The 21,766-nt window shown below is 38.0% G+C and overlaps 1 non-coding gene across 1 annotated transcript; it reads left to right on the top strand.

The window, feature by feature from the left end:
* Positions 1-12,715: 12,715 nt before the first annotated feature.
* On the top strand, positions 12,716-12,823 carry LOC131170072 (small nucleolar RNA R71). Its single transcript, XR_009141014.1, has one exon. It is a non-coding gene; the product is annotated as a small nucleolar RNA R71 (small nucleolar RNA).
* Positions 12,824-21,766: the final 8,943 nt, after the last annotated feature.

The raw sequence follows: 21,766 nt of genomic DNA, 5'->3' as shown, positions 1-21,766 counted from the left end.
AAAATTTTGGTTATCAAAAAAAAATGTACACTTTTAAGTGTGAATCATGTATTTTATATTGCAATAATTATATTTTTTAATCATTTCCAAAAAAAAAATGACAAAAAGAAAAGTGTAAATATCCATTTCTAATTGTATATAATGAAAATTTGTAAAAATTTGGGTTATGGATTTGATTGATGTGCATGGAATGGAAGATCACATCTGCATTATTAATTTATCAGGTATGAGAAAATAGTATACAAATTAATTGTTAGAAGGCAAACTCATTTTGCTATTTCCAAATAAAAGCACTTGGAATGTCCTCAATTTTTGGTTTATACATAAGAAAATGACTTAAAAGTTTAATTACACTCCGGTATTAATTGAGAAAGTTAAATTTAGTTATTTTTAATTTTTTGTTTAATTTAGTTTAAAATTTTCAAATTAAACTCAATTTAATCCAAAAATTAAAAAAATCAAGAAATTGAGTTTCTTGATTTTTTAATTTAAATAAAAAAAATAAAAAAGTTTACTCCCAAAATTAAGAAATTAAACTTCTTAATTTTTTATTTAAATCAAGAAATTAAAAAATTTAGCCTATAAATTTTAATTTTTGAGCTAAATTAAGATTACATTAAAACTTTTAGATTAATTTAAACAAAAAATTGAAAATAAACTAAATTAAAATTTTTCAATAAATACAAGGTTTAAGTCATTTTGCCATAATAAATTTGCTCAATTACTAGTCATGTGTTGGAAAAATCTTGTTCTTGAGTTGAGACTACATCTATATATACTTAAAATTTATTTAAAAACATGAATTTTATTACAAAATTAAATTGAATTTTTACATAAGAATCATTACAGTGTGAATGTGATTATGTTAATTATAATTGTCCAACTTTAAATATTATTAATTCTTTCTTTTACATTTTACCATTAAGTGGCAATTTTTACTTGGTTTTATGTAATGTGTCATTACATTGCTAAATTCACATTTTCCTTGAGTAATTAATTGGACAGATTAGCCACTAACTGTAGGAGATTAACTTTAACTTTTAATTAACTATATTAATTATATACAGGGCTATATTAGTCTCCTAATGCTTTTTCTGAAGCATAAGCAAGATCCACGTTCAATTAGTCTTATATATTACACCTGTGTCCAACTGTGATACTATGGAGAAATCTTTGAGACACCATAATCTTCTTAGCCCCAAACCAATAAAAATTTTCATTTTCTCACTAATATAATAAATCATTTAAGTTCATACTAATCATCGAATTTTAAATGAACAATTAAGATTTTAATATTTAATTAAAATTTAGGCTAGTTTAAAATAAAATTTTGATCATTAATTTATACTTTCCCTAGGCACATTAGAATTCTCAAATCAAGAGTCAAAATCCCAGTTGGAGCAGTCCCTTTTCTCTCTCTTCTTTCTCCCAAAAATTTCTTCTCTCCTTTGTTATTCTTCCTCATTTTCTCTCTTTTCACTTTTTTTACTCTTCTCATTATGCACTATTTTACCACTTCTCAATGTAATGGCATGACATTGCTCCCTTGGGTTTTTTGTCTGACTAGTGTCACGACCCGACCTATGAGCCGGACCGGTACTAGAACCTGAGTCAGCCTAAAGCCCCCGAGGCCCGTAGTAAGCCTAACTATTCATTTATTTAACTCTAAGGCCCATTTGGGCCCAATTTCAAGAAATCAACCGGACAGAGTCCGGCCATAAAGTGGACCTTTCAACGGCGAGTTTTTGGCTCACCCGACCTGTAAACAAAATATATCATCAATTGGGGAGCTCAGCTCACCCTCCACATACTCATATCAACATAAAGATAAATGGGAGCTCAGCTCCCTCATCCAGTCCATCAAACATGCATATAATAATTTTACAGGTCCACATAACAATTTATATTACAGACCCGAATCATTTAAATATTTCTAACACATGCGGAAATTCTAGGAGTAAATAAAATTACACAAATATTGATAAACAACCTGCGAAGGAGAAAAGCAGGTTAACCACAATAAAATCCTCCTGTAGCCTGAAAAATATTGAACAGGAGTGAGCGTTCGACTCAGAGAGTAAAATATCAATTTTAACCATAATCTCTATAACTATCTAAAATTAATGCACCCTGTAGAGTGAAATATAACACCAGCAATAATTTCACATCATAACATCAAAAAAGTAATTTGGAGCACTCACACACCCAATAATATCAATCATAATATATGGGAGCTGATCCCTATCTGACTCTCTTAATTCCAAGCTGTGATGAAGAACTATTTCGGACTTCCACTTAATAACCAAATCGGGGTCCCAGCGAAGAACTCAAGCCGTGTCTACCCCGAAGGACAGGGTCCCAGCGAAGATCTCAAGCCCTATCTACCCATCTTATCCATAGTCCACACCACATCACACGCACACCAACGCACGCACACTGCTCCAAATTATCACAACAACATACATGGCACTTTCATAGTTATGAATGCAACATAAATCGTGCCTAAAGTTTATCTACATAGATATATGCATATAAGTGATGCATGGGCATGCTTGAACATATAATAATAGTGAAATTACAATTAAAATTAATATTTTACTCACAGACTTGACAACGGTCACTATGGCTGCTAGGCGGAGGAAGAAGGCTGTCCCGGCTCACCTGACAATTACATTATAATTATTTAATACAAATGACTCAATACAATCAAGAAAAGACCAAATACGTCCTAAGTCGTGCCGAAAATCCGGCAGAGTCTCCCCTATACCTAGGACCTACCCAACCTACAAAAGGGCTCAAAACACACTTCTAAATCCACAATCCATATATCCACAATTCAATCACATCACACAGCCCCTCCTGGGCCCATCAAATCAGTCATCCATCACAATATGTAAAATTTCAATTTAGTCCTTATAATTAATCATTTTTGCAAAAACTACCCAAACAAGCTCTAAAAATTCTGAAACTTTGCTCCGCGGTCCTTAGCAATATTACTAGGCTATTGCAAAAAGAATCAAAATTTTCTGAGCTACCACGAATATTTTATAGATTTTTAATCCTATTTAAGCACTAGAAAATTATGAAAAGCAAGGTTCGGGTTTACCTTTGCCGATTCTGACTCCGGGGATGCGCTCGGGACGTCTGACAATGGGGGGCAGCCAAAACCTCGGTCCAATTCGGAGACTTTTCCGGTAACGGGTCTGTCTGGCCGGAAATTCACAGACCCGGTCAACTGTCGAATTTTCGCGAATTGAGGATACCTACACGAAGCCCACAACACGGGGGTTAGTACATAAATTTTTTAGAATTTTCTAAGCTCATTTAATGCTCGGAAAGACACTGCGAAGTTTCACGGGACCCATCGAAAAACGGTGTCGAAAAAATTCAAAATTTATGTCGCTGCGAAGCTCTCGACGAGTGGAGCGCTCTGGTACTCTCAGTTTTCTCGTGGGATTCACGGTTTGCGAGAAATCTAGCCCGAAAGTCAAAATGGGCTAAAATTTCCCGGATAAAAATTGGACAAACCGCTCGATGGATTTCGGTGTTCTTTGTGTCTATGGAAAGCTCTCGACAAGTAGATGAGTTTAGGCACAAGACCCGATCCAATTGGTGGCCGGATTTTGGCCGGGAAGTAGAACGGTCGCGCGCTCGGGTCGCTCCACTTCGGGCGCCGTTTTCCGGCGTTCCAGGCAGCGGCCGACCGTGGGGGAGGGGTGAGGCGGCGCGCCGACGAGCTAGGTTGGCAGGGGAGGCGGCGGCGCGGCAAGGGGAGGAGGGAGGAGAGAGAAAAAGAGAGAGAAAGGGAGAGGGGTCGGACGCGCGCGGGGAGGAGGAAGAAAAAGAAGAAGACCGGTCCGATTAAATCGGTCCGATCTGGTCCGATTCGATTCGATCGGTTCGATTCAGGATACAAAATTTTAGATTTTTACTCTGCCTCGAGACCGAAAACGAGATCCAAAAATTCCGAAAAAATTTCGGAAAACTCAGAAAAATTCGTAGACTCCAAATATATTTTTAGTTTTGCCACGTGGTCTTTAAATAAATTTTTAAAAATCATCAAAGTTTATATTTTCAGAAAATCGAAACTTTAAATAAATTTTTAAAAATCATCAAAGTTTATATTTTCAGAAAATCGAACCCGATTTTTAAAATCTGAAAAATCTCAAATAATTTCTTAAAATTTAAATAAAATTAAAATATCAATAATACTCATAAAATAATAAAATTTAAAATTTTGGGGTGTTACATTCTTCCCCCCTTACAGAAAATTCGTCCTCGAATTTTACACAAGGCAGAATAAAGTACAAGATTACACATTGAACAGATAAGGGTACTTGCTACGCATGTCCAGTTCTGACTCCCAGGTACACTCTTCCACCGACTGGCTCCTCCACAAAACCTTAACCATAGGGATCTGTTTTGATCTTAGCTGTCTCACTTGGTAGTCCACTATGGCTACAGGTTGCTCCTCAAATGTCAAGTTCTCTTTTAGCTCTATTACATCCAGCTGTAGTACATGAGAAGGATCTGGAATGTATTTCCTGAGCATGGAGATGTGAAATACGGGATGAACGTGAGAAAGGTTGGGTGGTAGCTCCAACCGGTAGGCAACTGCTCCAACTCTATCAGTAACCTCAAAAGTTCCAATATACCGAGGTGTCAACTTGCCCTTCTTTCCAAATCTCATGACTCCTTTCATCGGAGAAACCTTCAGGAATACGTAGTCGCCTACTGCAAACTCCATATCCCTTCGTCTGGGATCTGCATAACTCTTCTGCCTACTGAAAGTTGTTTTTAATCGTTCCCTAATTAAAGGGACTACCTCTGAAGTGTACTGCACTAAGTCTACATCATGTACCTTTGCTTCTCCCATTTCCGTCCAACACAGAGGAGACCTACACTTTCTTCCATATAGTGCCTCATAGGGTGCCATCCCTATCTTTGGAATAATCTTGTTGTTGTAGGCAAACTCCACCAAAGCTAGCCGATTATCCCATTGACCTTCAAAATCCAAAACACTCATGCGAAGCATGTCTTCCAGTGTTTGGATTGTCCTTTCGGACTGTCCGTCTGTCTGAGAGTGGAAAGCAGTACTAAAGTTCAATTGTGTGCCAAGTGCCTCCTGCAACTTTCTCCAAAACCGTGAAGTGAACTGGGGCCCTCTATCAGATATTATGGAAGCCAAAATTCCATGCAATCTGACTATTTCTCGAATGTAGAGTCGAGCGTATTGTGCCACAGAATATGTAGTCTTCATAGGCAAGAAGTGAGCTGATTTGGTTAGGCGATCTACAATTACCCATATCGAATCATATCCTCGCGTGGTACGAGGCAACCCAGTCACAAAATCCATAGTAATCATTTCCCACTTTCATTCTGGGATAGGGAGCTCTTGCAACTTCCCTGACGGTCTCTGATGTTCAAACTTCACCTTCTGACAAGTCAAGCACTTAGACACAAAGTCTGCTATGTCTCTCTTCATGCCATTCCACCAATAGCTATCCTTCACATCATGGTACATCTTGGTGGAGCCTGGGTGGACACTGTACAGTGTATAGTATGCCTCTCGCATGATTTCATCTCTGAGATTGTCCACATCGGGTACACATATCCTAGAACCTTACACTAGGGCACCATCATTGGCAAATTCAAACTCTCCACCTTCACCCTGTTGTACTCTTTCTATGATTTTCATCAATTGTTGGTCTCTGTGCTAGGAAACTCTAACTCTGTCTCTCAAGTCTGGCCTCACTGAAAAATGAGCCAACAATACCCCCTCATCCGACAGATCTAGGATTAAACCTTGATCCATCAACTCATGTACTTCCTGAATCAAAGGTCTCTTCTCTACTGAAATGTGCACCAAACTGCTAGAAGATTTTCCACTCAAAGTATCTGCTACAACATTGGCCTTCCCAGGGTGGTACTGGATGGTGCAATCATTGTCTTTCAGAAGCTCCATCCATCTCCTCTGTCTCAAGTTTAAATCCCTTTGTTGGAAGATGTACTTCAAACTCTTGTGGTCGGTGTATATCTCGCACACTTCACCATACAAGTAGTGTCTCCAGATTTTTAGTGCAAAGACTACAGTCGCCGTTTCCAAATCATGGGTGGGGTAGTTCTGCTCATGCCTCTTCAACTGCCTTGAAGCATAAGCCACTACTTTTCCATTCTGCATCAAAACACACCCTAGGTCAACTCTGGAGGCGTCACAGTACACGGTGTATCCTTCACCACTTATAGGTAGTGTCAACACAGGGGCGGTGGTTAGACACTCCTTAAGCTTCTGGAAGCTCTTCTCACAGTCATCTGTCCAAATGAATGGAACATTCTTCCGAGTTAACTTAGTTAGGGGAGCCGCTATCCTAGAAAAATCTTGGACAAAACGCCTATAGTAGCCAGCTAGACCCAAAAAACTTCGTACCTCAGTGACTGTTGTAGGCCTAAGCCAATCAGTTACAGCTTCAATTTTCTTGGGATCCACTTGAATACCTTCACTAGAAACCACGTGTCCCAAGAATAAGATGCTTTCTAGCCAAAATTCACATTTTGAAAATTTGGCATACAACTGGTGCTCCCTCAAAGTCTGCAACACCATCCTCAAGTGCCACACGTGTTCCTCCTCGGTCCGAGAGTATACCAAAATGTCATCTATGAATACGATGACAAAACGGTCCAAAAATGGCTTCAACACCCGGTTCATCAAGTCCATGAAGGCTGCTGGTGCATTAGTGAGTCCAAAAGACATCACCAAGAACTCATAATGACCATATCTTATCCTGAATGCCGTTTTGGACACGTCCTCATTCCTGATTCTCAACTGATGGTAGCCTGATCGTAGGTCTATCTTGGAAAAGAATCTAGCCCCTTGGAGTTGATCAAACAGATCGTCGATCCGAGGAAGTGGATACTTGTTCTTCACAGTCACCTTGTTCAGCTGTCTATAGTCAATGCACAACCTCAATGACCCATCCTTCTTTCTCACAAATAGAACAGGAGCACCCCAAGGTGAAGTGCTCGGACGTATGAAACCTTTGTCCAACAGCTCCTATAGTTGCTCCTTTAACTCTTTCAATTCTGCTGGGGCCATCCTGTAAGGTGGCATTGATATGGGGTTTGTACCCGGAACAACATCAATGCAGAATTCTATTCCCCTTTCTAGTGGCAACCCTGGAAGCTCTTCAGGGAAGACATCCATGAATTCTCTGACAACAGGAACATTTTCCACGTTGACACCTTCTACAGATGTATCTCTCACCAATGCCAAATACCCTTAGCATCCACGTCTCAACATTTTTCTAGCACTAATTGCTGACACCAAGTTATATGGAGCCACGCTCCTGTCACCATCAAAGCTAAACTCTTCCACACCGGGTATGTGGAAATACACCTTTTTGTTCCTGCAGTCTAAAGTGGCATAATGAGTTGCCAACCAATCCATCCCCAAGATTACATCGAAATCCATTACTGATAGAGGAAGCAAGTCTGCTGGGAGAATCTTTCCATCCACTACTACTGGGCTACCCGGAAAAACCATATCTACATCTATGTTGTCACTAAGTGGGGTAGCTACCAACAAAGGGCATTCTAAAGTTGTAGGGTTTCTACCCAATCTCATGGCAAACACAGGGGAGACAAATGAGTGCGTAGCACCCGGATCTATTAAAATACGAGCCTCATAGGAACAGACTAGAAGAATACCTGCCACAACTGCATTTGAAGCTTGAGCATCCTGATGGGTCAGGGTGAAAACCCGAGCTTGACCCCTACCCTAAGTGGCAGAATCCTGATACTGACTTTTACCTCCTGATCTGCCTCCAAATCCACGTCCCCCTTGTCCTCGGCCTGCCATCGAATCGATCTTGCCATGCCTAAGCACCGGATACGGTGACGAGGAACATTTGCAACAGAACCCTGTGACCCCATCTGTGGCTCGCTAAAGACGGGGCATTCCCTAGCAAAGTGACCTGGTTGGCCACACCTGAAGCATACTCCTGAACCCATCATACAAGGTCCTGAATGTCCTCTTCCACACTGTGCACAAGGTGCCAAGGAGGATCCTGAACCAGACCCAGAACTGCTGTACCCTGAACTGTGACCACTGCTGGATCCATACCCTGGTCTAAGCCTTCGGGATTTGTGTCTAAAACCACTCCTCTTATTCTTGCTTCTTCCTCTATAAGTAGTCTAGCCACCACTATCCGTAGTACCCATGTAAGGAACACCTGAAGAACCCTCTGCTCTGTTTTTCTTTGCCCTTCCGCTGTCATCCACAGCATAGCTAATCTCTATCTGTCTGGCTCGATCAACTACCACATCAAAAGACTGATCAGACATCATGGCCAGGTTTGCATACCTCCTGTCCAGCCCCTTTAGGAATCTCTTCACCTTCATAGTTTACGAGATATCTTTGTAGGGGCATACCGCCGCCTGTAAATTGCAGCATATTCATCTACAGACCTGCCATTCTGTCTTAAGGCCTCAAAGGCCCACTGCTTTTGATCCCTGAAGCTTTCTGGCACAAACCGATTGATGAACAATTCCACAAACTGAGTCCACGACAAAACCTCCATCCGAGGTAATATGTAGTCATTCATCCACTGTCTAGGCATAGGTCCCATGACATGCTGCATACACTCTATTAGTCTTCTATCACCAATCGCACTGCATTTCCTACCTGTCTGCAGGAATCCAAAAACCGATATGCATCATCTGACACATCATAAGTACCAGGCACCAACTTCTTGAAATTTATGCTCTGTTTGTAAGGTTCTCCTCTTGATGCGGTGGACTGCTGCTGCTGTGGAGGGTGGACCATATACTGTGCCATCATGTCAATGGTTCTCTGCAACCCAGCTAGAGTAGCTACCATGGGGTCCATGGGACCCTGTGCCATAAACGACTGATCCTGAACTGGTAGCAGCTGCTCTTCTACTTAAGTAGCTCTAGGCCTCCTACCCCGCCTCCTCGGGGCAGGCGCCTCATCCTGTGCTGACACCTCGTCAGGCACATCTGGTTCTGGTGCAGTGGTAGCTCTCCTGCTTCTACGCATTTTCCTGAAATTCAGCAGCATTAGCCCACAAAATTCAAAATTACTCATTACACAGCTCTATAGACTCATATTTACACTCAATATATGAAGCAGAAACTAGAAGCAAAGATGACAATGCAAGACGAATGTGGACCCTATTTTTCCGCATGTGACTCTTAGTAGACTCTTCTAGCACTTTAGATGAACATTCCCTAAGAATCTGGAGCCTAAGCTCTGATACCACATTTGTCATGATCGGACCTATGGGCCGGACCGGCACTAGGACCTGGGCCAGCCTAAAGCCCCCGAGGCCCGTAGTAAGCCTAACTATTCATTTATTTAACTCTAAGGCCCATTTGGGCCCAATTTCAAGAAATCAACCGGACAGAGTCCGACCATAAAGTGGACCTTTCAATGGGGAGTTTTTGGCTCACCCGACCTGTAAACAAAATATATCATCAATTAGGGAGCTCAGCTCACCCTCCACATACTCATATCAACATAAAGATAAATGGGAGCTCAGCTCCCTCATCCAGTCCATCAAACATACATATAATAATTTTACAGGTCCACATAACAATTTATATTACAGACCCGAATCATTTAAATATTTCTAACACATGCGGAAATTCTAGGAGTAAATAAAATTACACAAATATTGATAAACAACCTGCGAAGGAGAAAAGCAGGTTAACCACAATAAAATCCTCCTGTAGACTGAAAAAATATTGAACAGGAGTGAGCGTTCGACTCAGAGAGTAAAATATCAATTTTAACCATAATCTCTATAACTATCTAAAACTAATGCACCCTATAGAGTGAAATGCAACACCAGCAATAATTTCACATCATAACATCAAAAAGGTAATTTAGAGCACTCACACACCCAATAATATCAATCATAATATAGGGGAGCTGATCCCTATCTGACTCTCTTAATTCCAATGTGCGTGAAGAACTCAGCTCGGTCTTCCACTTAATAACCAAATCGGCGTCCCAGCGAAGAACTCAAGCCGTGTCTACCCCGAAGGACCGGCTCCCAGCGAAGATCTCAAGCCGTGTCTACCCGTCCTATCCATAGTCCACACCACATCACACGCACGCCAACGCACCCACACTGCTCCAAATTACCACAACAACATATATGACACTTTCACAGTTATGAATGCAACATAAATCGTGCCTAAAGTTTATCTACATAGATATATTCATATAAGTGATGCATGGGCATGCTTGAACATATAATAATAGTGAAATTACAATTAAAATTGATATTTTACTCACAGACTTGACAACGGTCACTGTGGCGACTGGGCGGAGGAAGAAGGCTGTCCCGGCTCACCTGACAATTACATTATAATTATTTAATACAAATGACTCAATACAATCAAGAAAAGACCAAATACGTCCTAAGTCGTACCGAAAATCCGGCAGAGTCTCCCCTATACCTAGGACCTACCCAACCTACAAAAGGGCTCAAAACACACTTCTAAATCCATAATCCATATATCCACAATTCAATCACATCACACAGCCTCTCCTGGGCCCATCAAATCAATCATCCATCACAATATGTAAAATTTCAATTTAGTCCTTATAATTGATCATTTTTGCAAAAACTACCCAAACAAGCTCTAAAAATTCTAAAACTTTCCCCCGCGGTCCTTAGCAATATTACTAGGCTATTGCAAAAAGAATCAAAATTTTCTGAGCTACCACGAATATTTTATGGATTTTTAATCCTATTTAAGCACTAGAAAATTTCGAAAAAGCAAGGTTCAGGTTTACCTTTGCGGATTCTGACTCCGCGGACGCGCTCGGGACGTCTGACAATGGGGAGTAGCCAAAACCTCGATCCAATCTGGAGACTTTTCCGGTAACGGGTCTGTCTGGCCAGAAATTCACAGACCGGGTCAACTATCGAATTTCCGCAAATTGAGGATACCTACATGAAGCCCACAACACGGGGGTTAGTACATAAATTTTTTAGAATTTTCTAAGCTCATTTAATGCTCGGAAAGATACTGCGAAGTTCCGCAGGACCCACCGAAAAATGGTGTCGGAAAAATTCAAAATTTATGTCGCTGCGAAGCTCTCGACGAGTGGAGCGCTCTGGTACTCTCGGTTTTCTCGTGGGATTCACGGTTTGCGAGAAATCTAGCCCGAAAGTCAAAATGGGCTAAAACTTCCCGGGTGAAAATTGGACAAACCGCTCGATGGATTTCGATGTTCTTGGTGTCTATGGAAAGCTCTCGACGAGTAGATGACTTTAGGCACAAGACCCGATCCGATTGGTGGCCGGATCGGCCGGATTTTGGCCGGAAGTCCAACGGTCGCGCGCGCACGTCGCTCCACTTCGGGCACCATTTTCCGGGGTTCCAGGAGGCGGCTGGCCGTGGGGGAGGGGTGAGGAGGCGCGCCGGCGAGCTGGGGTGGCAGGGGAGGCAGCGGCGCGGCAAGGGGAGGAGGGAGGAGAGAGAAAAAAAGAGAGAAAGGGAGAGGGGTCGGACGCGCGCGGGGAGGAGGAAGAAAAAGAAGAAGACCGGTCCGATTCGACAGGTCCGATCCGGTCCGGTTCTATTCAGCAGGTTCGATTCAGGATACAAAATTTTGAATTTTTACTCTGCCTCAGGACCGAAAACGAGGTCCAAAAATTCTAAAAAAATTCCAAAAAACTCAGAAAAATTCATAGACTCCAAATATATTTTTAGTTTTACCACGTGGTCTTTAAATAAATTTTTAAAATCATCAAAGTTTATATTTTTGGAAAATCGAACCCGATTTTAAAATCCAAAAAATCTCAAATAATTTCTTAAAATTTAAATAAAATTAAAATATCAATAATACTCATAAAATAATAAAATTTAAAATTTTAGGGTGTTACAACTAGGAAGTTTCCCCATGGATTTGGTACCTGAGGAGCTTGCTTGTTGTGCAATCTGATTTTCCAGCATCCTATTGTGTGTTTGCATTTGTTCCCGCCTTGCTTTCATCTCTCTTATCTCTTCATCATGCTTAGTTTGATTGGTAAGAATTTGTTGTAGCAAAGCTTTGGTTGTAGAGCCTTGTTCTTGATGTTTTGGTAGAGGTGCAGGATTTGCATTCCTTTGTTGAAAACCAAGTGGTGGTTGCCTAGGCTACTGATGAAGATTCCCTTGCTATTGTGGTTGAAAATTTTGAGTTGGAACTGGATTTTGCTGATTGCCCTATGAAAAATTGGGATGATTCCTCCAAACTGGATTATATGTTTGAGAATATGGACTCCCAATCTGCTTATTTCCATAATTCCCAACATAAGCAGCTTGCTCACCATAATCTGCTCCATAGCTGGTAGTTCCTTCTGCATAAGCAACTTGTTGAGGATTTCTAGAGGATGATGAAGTGACTAGCATGCTTAAATCCTCCATCTTCTTTAGTAAGGCATTTGTAAGTGCATCAAATTTGGCATTGATCATATTGAATGGGTCAAGATCATACATTCCAGCAGCTTGCCTCTTTTGGGTTGGAGCTGGCCCCCTTGCACTACTCCAAAGATGAGTATTCTTTACAATTTTTTCTAGCAGCTCATAAGCTTCATCTTCATTTTTAATGATAAATTCCCCTCCAATTTGAGCATCAATAATTCCTCTGATAGCAGGAGTGACATTTATGTAAAAATTTTGGTTTATCATCCATTTAGGAATGGCATGATGTGGACATTGTCTCTCCAATTCTTTCCATCTTATCCATGACTCATAGAGGGTCTCATCTTCTCTTGGCCTAAAAGCAATAATTTGATTCCTTAATTCTTGAATTTTTCCAAGTGGAAAATATTGTGCTAAAAATGGATCAGTGAGCTGCTCCCAACTTGTAATTGAATTGTGCGATAAAGAATCAAGCCAATCCAATGCTCTATCCTTCAAAGAGAATGGAAACAATTTCAGCCTTACTGCATCATCAGACACTCCTGGTTGCTTTTGCATTTCACAGATCATAACAAACTTCTTAAGATGAGTATGAGGATTTTCTGAAGGATGACCTCCGAATTGAGAATTCTAAATCATTTGTAGTACTCTAAAATCCATCTTGTAGCTATTTGCATTTATCCTTAGCCTTGCAATACTTTCTCTCAAATCATCAAAATGAGGGAATGCATGATCCATCATACTTCCCCTAATCACATTAACATTGACTACTTCTTCCCCTTGAGCTTCATTTTCATTCTTTTGATCATTTCCAACATTACCACCACCAATTCTAACTCTTTCTTCAGCTATTTTTGGTTCAATTTCAGCTGCTCTCAAAGCTTCTTTTCTTCTTTTAGTCTCTTTCTTGTTGGCTCTACAAAACTTCTCAATTTCAGGATTGAACAATAGAGATGTGTCACTTGTGCTTTTAGCTCTTCTCATAAAAGGTCAAACAGTACCTAAAAAGAACAAACAAACACAAAATGAAAAGATAATAAAGATAAAAACTATAAATAATTAAAATAATCAAGAATTCAATCTTAAACAAACAACTCCCCGGCAACGGTGCTAAGAACTTGATGTGTCCCAACCGCAAGTGCATGGGTAGTTCAAGTAGTATAGAAAAAGATATCGTTCCCACGGAGAGTTGTGTTTTCAATTGAATTTTTGATGTAAAATGAACTATACTAAAATTGTAATTTAATTAAACAAAAAAAGAAATTTGGGAATTTGAAATTTAAAGTATGAAAATCCAAAACTAAATTCGAATAATGACTAATTTAATAATTGGCTAAATAAAGAAATTAAGAATATTAATAATGAAAATTGATGAAATAAGAGTCAACTAAGCACTCAAAAGTAAAATTTCACACAACAATTGATAAAAGACGATTCCGGAATTAAGGGTTTATATTCAAGTCAATTTAGGATTTTCCTAGCTAGCCCAATCTATGAAATTTATGGGTTTAAAGGAAACCAATTCTAAAATCCTTTGAAATCTCTTTCGAGTGAGACAAAGAGTGTCTTAATTAACTTAATCCTACTTTCGTGGAGTTAAAATCAACCAAGACCTATTAGGTTCTTTAATCGATCTATTAATCTCTCTTAATCCTTAGTCTATTTCTAGATCTAAGTTAATTAAGTCCAATTTCTTGATTATCCATCACTTGGTCTTCTCCTTTCAGTGCTTCAACCAAGGATTAAAAGCATAACTTAATGGGGCCCTTCATTAAGCATGTGAACAAACACACAAGAAATGGATTAAATCTCATAAATTCATTAAATTGGGATTAACCCAGTTCAAATCCACAAAAATAACTCAAATATTACATTTCTAACTCTAGAAATCAAAGAAAACTACTCACAATTCATGTTCGATACGAGAGATTTTACGTAGAAGAAGAAATAAAACATGAAAAGTAAAATTAAACTGAAAAACCCGATGTCTAGTGTGAAGAATCTAGTTAAGAACAGTTAAAATCCTAGTTGGAGCAGTCCAAAAATGGCATGCCTTCCTTTTCTCTCTCTTCTTTCTCCCAAAAATTTCTTCTCTCCTTTGTTATTCTTTCTCTTTTTGTAAAATGTGATGTAAAAATGCTTAAATACCTTTGACAAAAACCCTAAGATAGGCTAAAAATGGGCTGAAATAAAGTCATTACACATATGAGAATATTTGATTTTTCAGCCAATTAATGAGAAAGTGCACAAGTTGTGCAAGATCTGCACAAGCTGTGCAGATGTGACGCCCCTTACCCGTTTACTGTATAGCCGAGTAAGAAGTATCACATTCGGTGCTGGAGCACCCTATCTTGTTTTATCATATCTATTGTAAACTTTTAATGTCATTTAAAACATGTATTCTATGTGTAGATTTTTTTTTTTTTATATCTTATATCTGTGGAGACCCGGACAGAGCCTCCCCTGTTTTATTAGCATCTGGCGGGTTTCCACTAATCACCTGTTAACATGTCCATATTCATTTCACACATTTCCATATCATATTCTCTTGTATCATATCATTTACAATTATTTATGAGATCTAAAAATGAAGTATCATCTATTGTATTCATATAGAAATTCATAGATAATAAATTACAAGTTTTCATTTCAATCTCAAAATTTAATTACAAGTCCAAAATGAAATACATCATGACTAGACATAATAAAGCAAAATACTAGTTTATACATGGGTCCTATCAAAATACAAAAGACCGGTGAGGTGACTCTGGACAGTGGCAGATCTGGTTAGAGCTCTGTCAGTGCACTATTGGTGCCTTCTTTGCGATTCTTTGCGGATGATCTTGAGCACTCACGATGGAAAATCAACGCGCTAAGCATAACGCTTAGTGGTGCATAATTTATAATAACAATAATTTAACAATTTAAATAATAATGGTAAATTCATAATTTCTGTGTCTTTTACATTTTTATTTCACTTTGGGAATAATTTAATTTATCAGGATCTTTTCTGTTTACTTATTGCATATTCAATCTTAATTAATCATTTTCAATGCCCAAGAAACCTATAACAAATTATAAAAGTTAGATGCACGGGTGTATACTGGTTAGACAGCCATATGTCCGCATCCAAAGATATCGTCATCGTGCACGAGGCGGTATCGAGCACGAGACCCACTGTCAGGTTTGTAAAGCCAGAAATAAGGTAGGCACAATAGCCAGTAAGTAAGCATATAGCCTGTAGAACAATTATACCAGACATATATTGTCAGTTTATGATATTCTCGGTAGGTAGTACTGCTATATGTAGTCCCTAATTAGTATACCAATTTATCCAAACTAAATAAATAAGTCTAGGTATACTATGGGCAATTAAATATTTTTAATTATTTTAGTACTATTCACTGTTACTATTTTTTGGTACTATTCATTGGTACCATTAATTTCAAATTAATAGGACATTAGTCCCAATTTACATATTCATATCATTTTTAATATTTAATTATCCTTATGAGTATTTTAATTATCATTTATAACATTTTTCCCATGAACCTTTCTTTAGGTTCATGTTGATGTGTTATATTTATCTAGGAATTTGACTAGGTTAGGATGTCTATTTAGTCACACTTCCTTCATAACAATTGCTCCTCTATGTTTAAACTTGAATTTCAGTTTTTGAATCACTGAATTTGGGGTTATAGAGCTTAAGTTATGGTCAAAATACCATAACTGGTCCCTTTGCCTCAAAGCTGTCCAGAATTTACGATTCCTGGTCAATAAACTTTGACCAGTCATTTGATCATTTTATGGTCATTTTTAGACTTAGGTTCCTTCACAAGATATGTTCCTCTATGTCTTAGGGACTCCTAGGTACAATTTCATAATTTTTCAAGCTTGGTATAGTAAGTTATAGTCAATGTATTAACCTAGGCTCTCAATCCTATAAAGGCAATAACCAAACTTCAGGGCAGTATGTTTGATTACACTAAGAATTTGGCAAAGGTGTCTAAATCAATGTTGTAGCCCTAAGTATCATGTTTCCAGATCATATTAGCATATCTCAAATAGAATTTCCTAATGGGGGTTATGGCCAAATGAACACACGGGTATCAAATGGCATTCTGGGTTCAACTTAACATTTTCCATATTGCAATTCCTAATTTTAGCTAATATTTTCCCTAGGATGCAATGGTTTTTAGAGCTTGGTCAAAACATAAAAATTGTTGTTCTATGTCTTATAAAACTTTTGACACTAGTTTCACTCAATTTTCAGCTTTGGAGACCAAGTTATGGCATTTTTGCCAAAACTGGTCAAGCATACCAAAGGAACAGTATTTTGGACAATTCCTGGGTTGGCAATTTTAGTGACTCAAATTGTACTAACAATTTGATTTGATTAAAAGCAAAACTGGGTCAAGTAGTCTTCATGAAAAGTGTAGCCCTATGTCTAAGCTTTCCATTGATGAAATTTTAGGTCATTTGGACCAGTATAGAGAGAGTTATGACCAAATGAACACGTACTGTTCATTTGGTCATTTTCTGCGTTTAGTGCAGGGCAATCCGGATTTGGGCAGTATTTAGGTCAAGTTTTGGACAGAATTTGGGCATGGTTTCTTCATGGAAAATGGGCTATGTTGAGTCTAATTTCACCTCCAATTGGCCTCATACCAATTGGAGTTACACATTTTTAGTTATGGGTCAATAAACCCACTAGACTCAGTGAGTCCAAACCTGCAGAAAATTGAACACTCCCAATATCTCAATTCCTCCAACTTCCTTACTTCAATTTGCATGCAATACACTTCTATAAGTAAAAATCTCAACTCAATAGGTTAATTTCAACATTTTACACAATGTCCTCAATATTTACACAAACCCTAGTTTTCAAAGTTTCAAATTTACATAAATACTACACAATCAAACTCCCAATCATTTCAACTCATCATACATTCTCATGGAACTATTTTTCATCACTTAAAATCAACAAACCTCAAGTTCTATGGCTACCAAAAATTCAAGGGTTCTTTGCTCAAGATTTTCTTTTTATTTCCATGGTATTTATACTTGGCTAAACATGCTTTTCATGTTTAATAAAGAGAAGAAGAGGGATTAGTGCACTAACCTTACTTAAGCTTCCCTAACTTCAATTTTCTTGCTTCCAATGGGTGTCTATAGCTTCCTTAGGGTGTGGGGAGTATTTTTTGTGAAGTGGGCTATGGGTTTTGGTGTGTAGAAGCTTGGGAAATCAAGCTTGGAAGCTTGACAACAATGGAGGAAATGAGGGAAAGAGAGAGAGAAGAAATGGAGGAAGAAGATAGAAGTGGGTGGTAGTTTGTCCGTTAGTGCCTATTTATAATTTTTTTTTTTGAATTTTCCTAAGCTTTTTCTTTTCTTTTCCTTTCTTTTCTTTTCTTTTCTTTTCTCTTCTCATTTTCCTAATCTATTTCTTAAATTTTAATTAATGTTAATTATTTTATTCTCTAAATTTTTTTTTATTTTGACATTTAGGTTAAAATTCACCTTTGGGGGTGAAATTACCAAAATGCCCTTAGTAGTGCATATTGGGTTATTTTTATTATTTTTGTATCAATTTATAAATTCTCTAAACTTTAATTTATTTTTTTCTCTATATTTTTCCTATATTTTTTTAACATTTATTTCTTCAATTTATGCCTCCTCACTATAGTCTAGGTGTAGTTCCAGACATTTTAACTGTCCGAACAGACATTAGTCGTCAGAACAGTAAAATGTACGGACTACCTTTGGTGAGGGCGTTACAATTCTTCCCCTCTAAATAAAATTTCGTCCTCGAAATTTACACAGTGTAAATAATCGAGGGACCGCTATCTCCTTGTCTTTTCGCCTTTTTATGTTATAATACTTTACTTTTTCTTTTGTCTGTCTTATTAATCCTAGGTCTACAATCTTATCCTTATCTCGATTTACTATTGGAAATACGTAGCTCTACACAAGTCGGTACTGTAATCTGCAGCTTACAGCACAAACATCAAGAGCATTGCATAGTCACCACGGTATAATCCCAATAGACTAACTCTTTTCTTTTTCTTTTTTCCTCAACCAGTTCTGTACTCATCTTCTTTCATCTCATATACAGCCTCCTTCTCATTTCCATTTATTATCTTTGATACGATCCTTTTCCGTTGATAATCTAACATAACCTTATGGTTCAAAGGTTTGGTGACAAGCATGTCATCTTGTAACACCCCTATTGGTATAGCCTGGTATATTTCACTGTTCCGGTGACCGGTGTCGGTCCGGACAATTAATGGGATTAGGGCCACACTTAAGACAACTTGAGAAGCCATAAACACAAATAATTAGTAATGTTTAATTAGTTAACTATAAATAAGAAAAACAGAACATAAGAGGTTAAACGAGCCGAGAGTCACAGCGATGAGTGACCTCCTCGGGAACGACTGCGAAGTCGTTTTAAACTCAAATTTCGAACCATAAAAAGTGACGATGCGGTCCTTAGGACCCTTATGAACACAGTGGAAAAGAGAAAATCACGAAAAAGAACTGTTAAGTTAGTCAAATAATTAAGTCAGGGAGCCGGAAGAAATATTGGACTATTTGCAAACCGGGATGAACCGGCGAGGGGCAATTTGGTCAATTGGCCCCGAGAGCTGACTCCTGACCTAACTGTCAAATAAAATCAGAGAAAATAAAACTTCAGGATCGAGAATTAAATTAAAGAACTAATAGGAAAAAAAAAAGAGAGAGAGGAAAATAAAAAAAAGTCAAAAGTGATGACATCATGCATGATCTCATACATGATGCCAAAAATAAATTAATTAGTTGAATTATTTAATTGGACTTTTTGTGGTCTTCCATAAGCCTAAATAAATAAAGAAAAGAAAAGAAAAAAAAAGACAAAAATCCTTTCTTTTTCCACCTCTCTTTGCCTCCCCACTCCTCCCAAAATTCTCCATGGAAGTTTCTCCATTTAAGCTTACAATTAAGCTTGATTTTCTCCACTTAATCAATATAACTCCCCTAAAAACCTCACTAGACCTTGCCATCTCAACTTAAGAACAAGAAAGAAGGTAGAAAGAAAGAGAACAATTGAAGATTTGAAGCTTTAAGTTGAGGTTAGTATGCTAAACTTCTTATTTTCCATTTAAATGCATATGTGATGTTGAAATGAGCTTGTGAATAACCTTAAAATGAAATAAAAATATGTGAATAGGACTAAACTAAAATTTCATCCAGCTTGGAGGGAGTGTGATTTTGTATGGTTTGAGGGTTTTGAATGAGTTTAGAAACCTTCCTTAGTGAATGATTAGCATTAAAACCATCAAGTGTGATTAATTGCAACAAAGTAGTGAAATTAGGGTTTGGAGGCCAAGGGTTAGAGGTATATTTTGGAGAAATGCATAAATGGCATGTTTGACCTATTGTGAAGTGAAATAATGGTCAATTATGACCAAATAAGTTGTGTGGGAATGAAAGGAAATTAGGTTAAATTCGGAGGTAAATGGTCATGCTGCTAGCAGCATGACCAAACCTACTTTGAAGGACCAAAACGGGAATTTTACAAGCTCAATTGATATGCCACCAATTGGGGATGAAAATAGACATAAAAGGGCACAATTTTCATTGAGGAACCATGCCCAAAAACTGACCAAAACTTAGTGAACCAGTTGACCAAAGTGAAATGAGAGCAGGCTGCCACTGCACCAAACTGACCAAATGAATAGTAACTGTTCATTTGGTCATAATTCTAGCTAGACAGGTCAAATTGACCTGAAATTTTACCACCAATTAGATAAGATATAGATCTAAAACTTTCATGAAGAACACCAACCCAAATTATGCCATTAACCCATTCAAATTATTGAGCAAAGTTGACTTACTGAACCTGCGATTCTGCAGAATTGCCATTAAGCAGTAAAGTTTCAATGGCTATAACTCTCTCTAGAAAACTCCGATTTAGGCGATTCTTGAACTGATGGAAACCTAAGACATAGTAGAACATTTTGTATGAAGGAAACTAGACCAAATTATGGACTTAACTTGATCAAATTATTAAACGAAGTTGGACCAAAAATCTGCCAAAACCAAAATCTCAGCATGAACAGTGCACGTGAACAGTAATTGTATTTTGGCTATAACTTGAGCTACAAAACTCCGATTGAGGTGATCCAAAAATGAGAATACACTTAAGACAATAAGGAACATTTTCTATGAAGGAAGTTTTTCCAAATTCCAACAGTAGATTGACCAATGGAACAGTGCAACTTCGGAGCACCAAAACCAAAAATTGGCAATTTTGCCAAAATGACCTAAGCTTTGAGAAAATGACCAAAACCAACAAGTTTAATGACCAAAATGTGGTATGTGGGTGAAGTTGGAGTTCCCATACCTATTAAGCCTTAAAAAGTCAACAATTTGACTTAAATAGTGTAGTGAATAGTAACCCGAAACACAAAAACTTCGAGAACGTCGAATTTAACGCAATAGAACTAGTAAAAATGAAGTGAAATTTATTTTTGGATTTATGCTAAGTTATGGTACTGAAACACTGTGAAACTGTGTGTTTCAGCTGAAAAAGACTTGGAAATTCGAAAAGACTGAGTCAAGGCTTCAAGGCAACTCAAGTCAAGTTTGTGCACAATAAATTTATGTAATTGTTTCCCAATTGAAAATTTGAATTGCTATACTTTATGAAGTCGCTGTGTTATTTATGAATTGTGTTGCCACTTTGTGACTACAAAAATGACTTTGAAAATTGTTTGGGATCTCTCATAAATTATTGAAAATAATTATTTTAAATTGATTTTGGATTCACACTTAGCATGACTGTATCACATTTCCTCCTCCATTTATGGGGTTGAGATCGTTTATTTTCCTCCCTCTCTGGCTTGCCAGTTGAGGTTATAGATCGGATGAGTACTCATTAGCTAGCTAGCCACCTCCCTCATTGATTTCGATTAATGGGGTTGTACATTGCTTTGTCGTGGTGTACAACACGGCATTGATCGGAAATTTTGTGTCATGACTTAAGTTGTGTATGACTTTGGCAACACTGTGATTATGAAATTGTTTGACTAAACTGTGTTTAATGGATTATTTGACAAAATGGTGTCATTATGGACTTTGATATTTGCAAAATGTGACTGAGAAATATTTAAATTGTGTTTGGCAATGAATGATTTATTTACTGTATTTTAAATTTTTATTGTGCACCACTGAGTATTTTTATACTCAGCGATAGCTTATTTTCTTTATCATGAGATAAGAGCAAGGAGAAAGCAGCAGAGTGAGCTGCTGTTAAATCAAGGATTTCTCTGACCATTTTGTACGG

Source organism: Hevea brasiliensis, chromosome 10 (genome assembly GCF_030052815.1).
Source record: "Hevea brasiliensis isolate MT/VB/25A 57/8 chromosome 10, ASM3005281v1, whole genome shotgun sequence".
NCBI lineage: Eukaryota > Viridiplantae > Streptophyta > Magnoliopsida > Malpighiales > Euphorbiaceae > Hevea > Hevea brasiliensis.
Note: the sequence above shows the minus strand (reverse complement) of the source record. Positions and strands in the feature narration are given on the sequence as shown.